An 8,805-nucleotide genomic window follows, 5' to 3' on the forward strand; every position below is an offset into this window, starting at 1 on the left:
CCTTGAACTCCCAGCTTTCTTCCACACCCCATATCCAGTCCATGAGAAGTCAGGCTGGCTCTGCCTCCCCCAAATGCAGGAACCCAGGTTCTTCTCACTGCTTCCATGGTCACCACCTGTGCCAGTTTAATCTATTATGTACCCCAGAAAAGCCATGTTTTAATTCTGATCCAATTTTGTGTGAGCAGCCATTTCTTTTAATCCTGATTCAATACTATAGGTTGGAAACTTTTTATTAGACTATATCTCCATGGAGATGTGACATGCCCAATTGTGGGTGGGACCTTTGATTAGATGAAGATGTGACTCCACCCATTTCAGGCGGATCTTGATTAGTTTACTGGAATCCTTTAAAAGAGGAAACATTTTGGAGAATGTCCAGAAACAACACAGCAGACAGAAACTTCAGAGCAGAGCTGACACAGATGCTTGGAGACAGAGAGAAGGATGTTGGGAGATGCTTGGAGCCCAGCAGACGTCGCCATGAGATGTTAAGCAAGACAGAGCCTGGAGAGAGCCCAGGGAAGCCAAGAGTTGAAAGCCAGCCCTGGAGAAGCAGAGTGAGGAATCCCCACAGGAACAGAGGCTGAAAGCAACAGAGCCCAGGAACAAAGGACCAGCAGATGCCAGCCACATGACTTCCCAGCTGACAGAGGTGTTCCTGACCCGCTGGCATTCCTTGGATTAAGGTATCCCTCCTGGGATGCCATAGTTTGGACATTTTCATAGACTTAAGACTGTAAACTTGTAACTTACTAAATTCCCATTTTTAAAAGTCATTCCAATTCTGGTACATCACATTCCGGCAACTTGCAAACTAATATACCACCCATACCCAAGGGCCTGGCCCGGTGGGGCTTCCTCTCCTGTCCCCCTGCTGCCAGTCTGGTGCCCTGGTCTGCTCTGGCCCAGCAGCCAGAGGTCCCTCCCTGTTCAGTGCCCAGCAAGGGCCCTGCCCCCATGGCAGATGCAGGAGGCCTGGATGGGCCTGAAGGCAGCAGGCGATCTGCTCCAGATCCTCTTGCTCTCATTTCTCATGCTTTCCGTCTCAGACAGGTCCAGGCAGCCCTCAAAACACCTTTCCTTCACCCCTGGTTCCCTGGTGCCCACGGTCTCCCACCGAGGCACCTGGCAAGCCAGGTGGGAAGCAGCCACCGAGGGGGGGCCCTGCCTTTCTTTGAGCATCTGGAAGGACCCTAGAGACCGTGTCCTTGTCCCCACCCAGCCCAGAGCCCAGGAGGGGCGGCGATTTCATTCGTGTCCCCGCATAGCCCCTTGGTGAGCTTTGCTGAAGGCCTGGAGTGGTCAGCGATTGTCACAGGGTGCCCAGGCAAAACAGAGGAGTGGGGGGCCCAAGGAGCCCCAGTTGGAGGGAGGGGCTCTGCGTCTCTCAGCTGACTGGAGCCGGTGACGCCCTAGGGGGTTGTGCGGCAACTCAGAGAGAGCACAGCTCTCTCCACCACAGGGCCTCTCCCCTGCACCCTAGGGCCCCCACCTTCATGGAGGACAAACACCCAGTGAGCCAGGCATCCCTCCCAAGATGTTCCCATAGAGTTGGCATCTCCCAAGTGATCTGCTCCAGATCCTTTTGCTCCCATTTCACGTGCTCTCTCTTTCAGAGAAAGCCAGGCAGCCTCCCACCCCAGGGCCTTTGCGCGGCTATGCCTTTCCTGGGACACCTTTTCCCAGATGCACACCTGCCCATCCTGCTTCAAGCCTCTCTCCTTACCTTCTCACCAAGGCACACCTGGCCCCATTTAACACCAAACCCACTGCCTCTGCACCCTCCTGGTGGGGGCCACCAGGACCCCCGAGGACAGGGGCATGGGCTGCTTTGTTTGCAGCCATCTCCCCCCAAACCAGGGTGTGGCCAGGTACTTGGTGGGTGCTCTGTAAATATTGACAAAAGTACAAATGAGTGGATGAATGAGTGACTGTTCAGAAAGAGTTAACTACTGCTTATTGCGGGTGCTCTAGGGAAGACCCAAACATGTTTTCCAGAACTGTTTTAGTTTCCTGGCCTCTAAGACCAAAGCCATGCATCAGAAGTTAGCTTAAACAAAGGCCATGTATCCGGCAGATAGTTTTGAGGTTAGAAGTCCAAAATCACGGACTCATCAAGGTGATGCTTTCTCCTGGAAGTGGTGTTGTCCTGGGGCTGGCTGCTGGCCGTCCTCAGTCCTGGGTCTTTCTGTGGCTCAGTGATGCACGTGGCGTCATCTTCCCTCCCCTCCAGGTTCTGTGACCTCCAGCTTCTGGCCACCCCTGTGGCTTCTTTCTCCATCTGACGTTCTCTCTGTTTATAGGGGACTCCAGTGACCTAGGTGGAAGCGCACCCTGATTCAGTGGGGCCACCCCTTAACTGATGGAGCCTAGTGAGGAGCTCCTTTTGACAGTAGGCCCACCCCCCACCCGCAGCTGACCCAGACCGTGCTCTCCTGGGCCCACAACTCACTTCCCCACCAGGACCTGGAGAGGCGTCTCCAGGGGGCGTGGAGCCTGATGGAAAAGCAGACTGAACTGCCGACAGCATGAGCCAGGAGGGACGTGGGCGCATCTGAGATGCTGTGAGGGTCTGTACCCGCTGGGGGTGCAGAGGGTCAGGGATTGTGGCGCCCACCTCTGCACCGGGGTGCCCAGCTGCAGGGCAGTTACGGCCCCTGGACGGCAGCAGAAATGCCTGTAGGAGCAGCGGGCTCTGTGTGGCACTGGAGGGTGCGGTGGTGGCCGAAGCCCGGGAGAGAGGCATGCATGCGTCCCTGCCTCTGTACAGCTTACGCAGGCCTTGTGGTTCCCAACAGCACACTCACCCCTGACAGCCATGCGGCTGTGACATCCTGTCCTGTTGGCCAGCCAGGGCCCTGCCATCCTCTGCTGGCTCCAGGGCTCCGCTTCCTGGCCTCTCTGGCCTCTAGAGGGCTGCATTCCTGGATGCTCCCTCCTCCCCAGGGCCTGGCGTCTACAGCTCTCTCCAGCCTTACTGCTTCACGGTGCCTCCAGCCCCTCCTGCCTCCCTCTTCCACCGCCCCTATGCCATCATCGGGCCACAGATAGTGCAGGCCAATGTCCCTGTCCACCCCTTCCACCCAAGCCCACCTGCAGAGCCCCTTTGCCATGTCAGGTCCCACGTTCCCAGGAGCCAGGGGTCAGCCAGGGACACCCCTGGACCATCGCACATGTGGGGAAGACACAGGGATGGAGTCACCAGCACTCAGGGGTGACGCCTTCATGAGGGTAGAGAGAGCAAGCTCAGGCAGGAGCACGAGCTTTGCAAGTGAGAAGGAGCTCTGTGGATCCTGAGAAAGAGAAGCCAGAGGGCAGGTGGGCACGACCAGGTCCTACCTGGAGAGGAGGAAACACAGGTCCCTGGATGGACGTCTCCAAGCCCAGATGGCCTGGCAGGGGCTGTGGTGCCAGGACCTGGCGGACTCCGGCACCTGTGAAGGCCATGGGCTGGGGTGAGGCCAGGAGACTGGGGGAGCCTGAGGGGTGCAAGGTGGACGGAAGCAGGCGGCAGGAGGGGGCTGAGGCTGTAGTGACCCTGAGCAGAGGGTCAGGGGGCATCCGGGGTTGGCTGGGTGGGAGGGGTTCAGGCGCCTGATCTTAGTGGCCTGAACTGAGCTTGTGGCCACCTAAAGAGAAGAGGCTATACACGGACAAGGTCAGGGGAGCCAGGGGTGGACGTTTCTGCAAAGGGTGACCCTGACGCTGGGGCAACGTAAAAGCCCAGGACCCAAGGGAGAGAGAGGATTGGCTTGGAGGAGGCTGGTTGCTGAAGGCAGAGGGAGGGAGGAGGTGTGCCTGGTGGGCAGAACACCAGGAAACCCACGGGGCGCCTCCCGCAACTCGACTGCCCAGCAGAACCGGCCCCGCAAGTGGCCTCATTCACGCTCAGCGTGTTTGTGGGTTCCATGGGGCAAGAGCGTCCTTCCCGTCCCTTTACTCCATGAGCGAATGGCCAGAATATGCTGGTTGGCTTTATAGTTAAAGGCTCTGACCAAAATAAGCCAGAATCTCAGCTGATTTCATTTTAGCAGAAACACCAGTCTGCTCAGCGAGTGTGAGCCCCACGTGCTCTGTGCAGACCCGCTGGCAGCTTCAGATCTCACTTCCACCCAGGGGGGCCGGTGGCAGCTCTGCAGGCTGTAGGGGACCTGAGAGTGCCGTGGCCAGCCCTCGACAGAGATAAACTTCTGAAAGAGTCGAGGGAGGGTGCCTGTGAGTAAAGACAATAAACCTCCTAAAATCACAAGTTCAAAGGAAGCCACTACAATATTCTGACAATGGCTAAACCCACACCGTGGGATCTGAATTCCATAAAAAGTGACACCTGGTACAGGCACAGAGTTGTGCAGCCATCACCGCTCTCTAGTTCCGGGACATTCTCATCACCCCAAAAGGAAACTCAGTCCCTTTAGCAGTTGCCCCCCCGCCCCAGCGCCTGCTCTCTGTCCCCTGCATTTGTCTGCTCTGGATACCGCATATCAGTGGGATCATGGCATGTGGCCTTCGGAGTCTGGCTTCCCTGTGAGCATGACAGCATCAAGCACATCCGTGTGCCTGCGTGTCCCAGCACTCCAGGCCTTTCCATGGCTGAATGTCGCACACCAGGTTCAAACAAAACCTATGCAGGCATGTCCACAGCCGCGCATTCCACCGCCTAAATGCAGAAAACGTGTTTGTAATGGTCATTTACATGTGATAAGTGGGGTGGTGAGTTCCAGAAGAGCTAACGCCATCCCCCCCGGGGTGAGCACAATCAGCCCAACCTCCCGGGTGCACCCTGGCACCCAACGGTAGGTTCGAGGTGTCCTGGCACCTCTGGCCCCGCCGTCCCACTGAGGAGACCCCGCGGCGCCCACCCCAGGATCCTGGACCTCTGCGCCTCTCCCGCCACGGCCCCAAGGTGAGCGCATCCCTCACCTCCACCCTCGGGCCCATCTTCCTCCACCCCACTCCTCTGGGCTGATCCTGTGTACAGTCGCCAGTCACCACATCTGCTGGCCCACGTCCAGCAGCCACTGGCCTTTTCTGTCCCTCACTGGACCCAAGCAACCTTTCCAGGCACCAACCGGAGCCCAGTCTTCCCAAGTGGCTCCCTATTGACGCCGACAGAGTCCAGTCTTGATCACCTCGGTCTCTGGCCTCTGAGTCCCCAACACCAGAGGATTAGGGCGCTCTGCAACCCTGAACAGGTGGCCCACCCTCAGACGACTCCCCCAGCCCTTCCGGGAAGCACCCTTGCCCCCACACTACACTCTGCTCACCTGCTCCTGCAGGAAGCCGGGACTCATGGGACAGCAGAGCTCTGTGGGCAGGCACTACCGAGGACTGGATGAGGCTTGCCTTGCTGACCCCTCCCGCTGTCCCCGCCCCCTGGTATCCACAATATCACACCCTCTTGTCAGCCCCAGCAGGTAGCATTACAGTGCCAGGCGTCCTAGGTTCAAACCCCAGTTCTCACACCAGGTCACCTTGAACAAACCATGAGCCTGGCTGTGCCTCAGTTTCCCCGCCCATACCCTGGTGTTAGTGATGGAGCAGCTAGGAGGGTTGGGGGGACAGCAGAGTTCACAATGGGGGTTGCTCCACAAGTCGCCCTGCTACAATCACAGCTGTCATCCACACAGAAAGCAGGATGGCTTCCATCCTCAATCATTGTCTAATTTACCAGCTTTAGAGGCTAAAGTGCATCGTAAAGGTGAAAAGGGGCTGCCTACAGGAAAGGGACGTTTTCTCCCCAATGATAGAGAGGACCTGAGATGCCACATGTCTGTTCTGGGGAACTTGGTGGAGGGGAGAGTGGGGCAGCAGGCCAGGGATCCGGGTGTTGGGACAGAAGTTCAGCAGGTGCCACAGGACTGGGCAGGAGGCTCATGAGGACTCCGGAGGGAGGGTGCCCACCTGCTCGAAGAGGGCTGCACAGAGCTGCACAGAGCTGTGGGATCCACTGTCTGCTGAATGAGCTCCTCCTGGAGCTGGGCGGAGGTGCTAAACACTCAAGTGCCAGAAGTACAGGCCGCAGTTCTAATTCCCACAGCTCAGCGTTCGTCAAATCCAATACCCGATCCCCACCTCTTCAGAGAACTTTCCAGAAGCAGAAGAATCGCTGAGAAACTGCCCTGATAATTCAGTTGTATTTCAGTGAGGGAGGGGAAGGAGGCCTGGAGCGATGGTCCGGAGACCACTGGGTGACAATCTGGGGAGGGGGGAGCGGCTATGATGCCTCCCCACCTCCCCACCACCCTCCACCCCCTACCCCACCCCCCACCCCCAGGACAGCTGGGGAGGTGGAGGAGGGAAGGGCCGCAAAGGTTGCCTTTCCGGGATGTGCAGGTCAGGGAGTCTGGGAAGCAAGCGTGGGGTGGCCTACCTGGGGTGGATCCACAGAGGAGCCTGCAGCAAGCCCCCACGTGGGCAAGAGAGAGGTTCAGGCACCATGGAGGTGATTTGGGCTGCAGGGTTCCTTAGCTTTGAGGGCCCACATGCCTGCTGTTCCAGAAAGATCCAAGAGTCATGCCTAGGAGGAGAGGCCGTGCTGCTGTTACGAGCCTTGGGCTACGGGTGGGGCACACAAAGGACCCCCAAATCTCATACTGACTGGACGCAGAGCAGAGACATACTGCAGCAGCCACTGTCCAGCCACAGCACTGACATGATGCCCTGCAGCCTCCTCTGGCCTGGAATGTGCACACCCCACCTGGCCATGCATGTTGGGCAGGAAAAATCCCAGTGGAGTGCCTGGAGGAGGCATTGGGGACTGGACTTGTACAGTCTTTGTCCTGCGGACTCCATGAGTCTTACCCAATCAACTCACCTCACGCCTAAGTGGCCGACTATTTCTCAGATACCGCCAAGGTAATATAATTCAGTTTAAATGGATGCACACGTTCCATCAAACTGCCATGCATGAACACTTTCTTCTGTGTTCCCAGTTTATTTCAGGTTGAATTATTCAGTAGACTGTTTAATAATGCAGGCCTTCACACTGGAGATGAAAAAGCAGATGCCTTGTTTCCAAGCATATTGTTTCCAGAAAGCAGCGGGAGAAGTGGGCTCCCTTCTCTCTGATCATCTGGAAAGGATCCTGCTTGGTTAATAAATGAGCTCAGCCTGCTGTGTGTGCCCAGTACAGGCCCCCAACTTCTTGCTCTTCTTCCTAAAGAATGCCTGCTCCCTTCTTTATTTGCTTTTGACAAGATCAAGATCCCCAGAAATAAAGCCAGGGTATCTCTGCAGACCTGTTCTCAGATGTCCGGCACACTTGCACACCATACGTACGTCTGAGCAGTGTGTCCATATAATCCTCAGGAAAGAACCAATTTCCCAGGCTAATTCTCATTTTTAGTCAAGAATTCTGCACATGTGTACCCTTTGGGCTTCAGAGGTGGGCCTCCCAGGAGCTGCTCTCCAGCCAGTCCTGAAAGAGTCTGAAGGTCAGCAAGGAGCAAGTGGAGACATGGAACTGGCTTCTAAATGAATCCACACCCACACCGGGGCCATATACCTTAGCTGCCTGCCATGGTCAGGTTCATGTGTCAACTTGGCCAGCTGGTGGTGCCCAATTGTCTGGTCAGGCAGCACTGGCCTGTCTGTTGCTATGAGGACATTTCATGGACTTAAATCATGACCACATTGGCTGCATCCACAGCCGACTGCCATGTCTTCTGCAATGAGTAATGTTTAATCTAATCACAGTTGGCTTTGAAGGGCAATTCAGAAGAGACAATAACTCTTCCTGCTTCAGCCAGCCAGCCTCTCCTGAGAGCTCATTGAGGACCTTCATTGGAGCTGCCAGCTCGTGGCGTGCCCTACAGACCTTGAACTCTGCATCCCCATGGTTGTGTGAGACACTTCTATAAATTTTGTATTTACAGACATCTCCTGCTGATTCTGCTTCTGTAAAGAACACTAGCTAATACACTGCCAAATACTACTCATTTGGCTGTGGCCAAAGACCAGCTCACCCCATGTTTTTTCACGTGGCTCTGTGTACTTTTTGAGTAGGAAGAAGTTCAGTAGAAAATGTGAAGGTCTTCACTGTCTAGTGACCTCCTACACTGTGCGGCCAAAGCCGCCCGCAGCTCCAACATGCTGGCTGAGGTCTCCAAGCTGGGGCCGCAGGGGTGGTGGAGGTGCCCCTGCATCTGCACCCACCCAGCCCCCCGGAAACCCCCACTTGCATGCTCCATACAGAGGCCCTCCTCTGTGCTGTGGAGGGGGCAGGGAAGAGGCCCTGGCAGGTGTTCCAGGCACTCCTGAAGCCCAGAAGGACCCTTGAGAATATGGAGGAGCCTCAGTGGCCAGACTCCCATTTGGTAACAAGTCTGGATAATGACCCCCCATGAATTATCCTGTAAATGGGGCCCCAGAGTGGAAAAGGGGGGGCCACAGATGACAGCACAGGGAGGCAAGTATAGCGCAGGCTGGTCAGATAGGCTGAGAGAGATGGTCACCCCAGCCCTGCAGTCCATCTAGGCCAACTGTCCCTAGGTAGGGCTTGGCAGGGGCCCTAAAAGCAGGGGGGCTGGGGGCTTTGAAAACTCAGAGCACCTCTCCTTGGCCTCTGGTCCCTGCTTCTCCCATCAAGGGGTCTGGCAGGCCAGGTGGGAAACAACCCCTGAAGGGGACCCTGCCTTTCAGTGACCATGAGGAAGGATCCTATAGACTGTGTCCTCGTCCCCACTCAGCCCAGAGCCCGGGAGGGGCGGTGACTTCATTCAGTCCCCACACAGCCCCTTGTGAGCACCACCCGTGAGCTTTGCTGAAGGCCTGGAGGGGGTGGTTGGGGCCACAGGGCGCCCA

General features: G+C 56.7%; 1 long non-coding RNA gene across 1 annotated transcript; it reads right to left on the bottom strand.

Moving 5' to 3' along the window:
• Nucleotides 1-2,070: 2,070 nt before the first annotated feature.
• Nucleotides 2,071-6,535, bottom strand: LOC143689627 (uncharacterized). The gene is made up of 4 exons (XR_013178860.1): nucleotides 6,374-6,535; nucleotides 5,905-6,122; nucleotides 3,343-3,437; nucleotides 2,071-2,320 (listed from the first exon to the last, which is right to left on the bottom strand). It is a non-coding gene; the product is annotated as an uncharacterized LOC143689627 (long non-coding RNA).
• Between the last annotated feature and the right edge of the window lie 2,270 nt (nucleotides 6,536-8,805).

This window comes from Tamandua tetradactyla, chromosome 7 (genome assembly GCF_023851605.1).
Source record: "Tamandua tetradactyla isolate mTamTet1 chromosome 7, mTamTet1.pri, whole genome shotgun sequence".
Taxonomy (NCBI): Eukaryota; Metazoa; Chordata; class Mammalia; order Pilosa; family Myrmecophagidae; genus Tamandua; species Tamandua tetradactyla.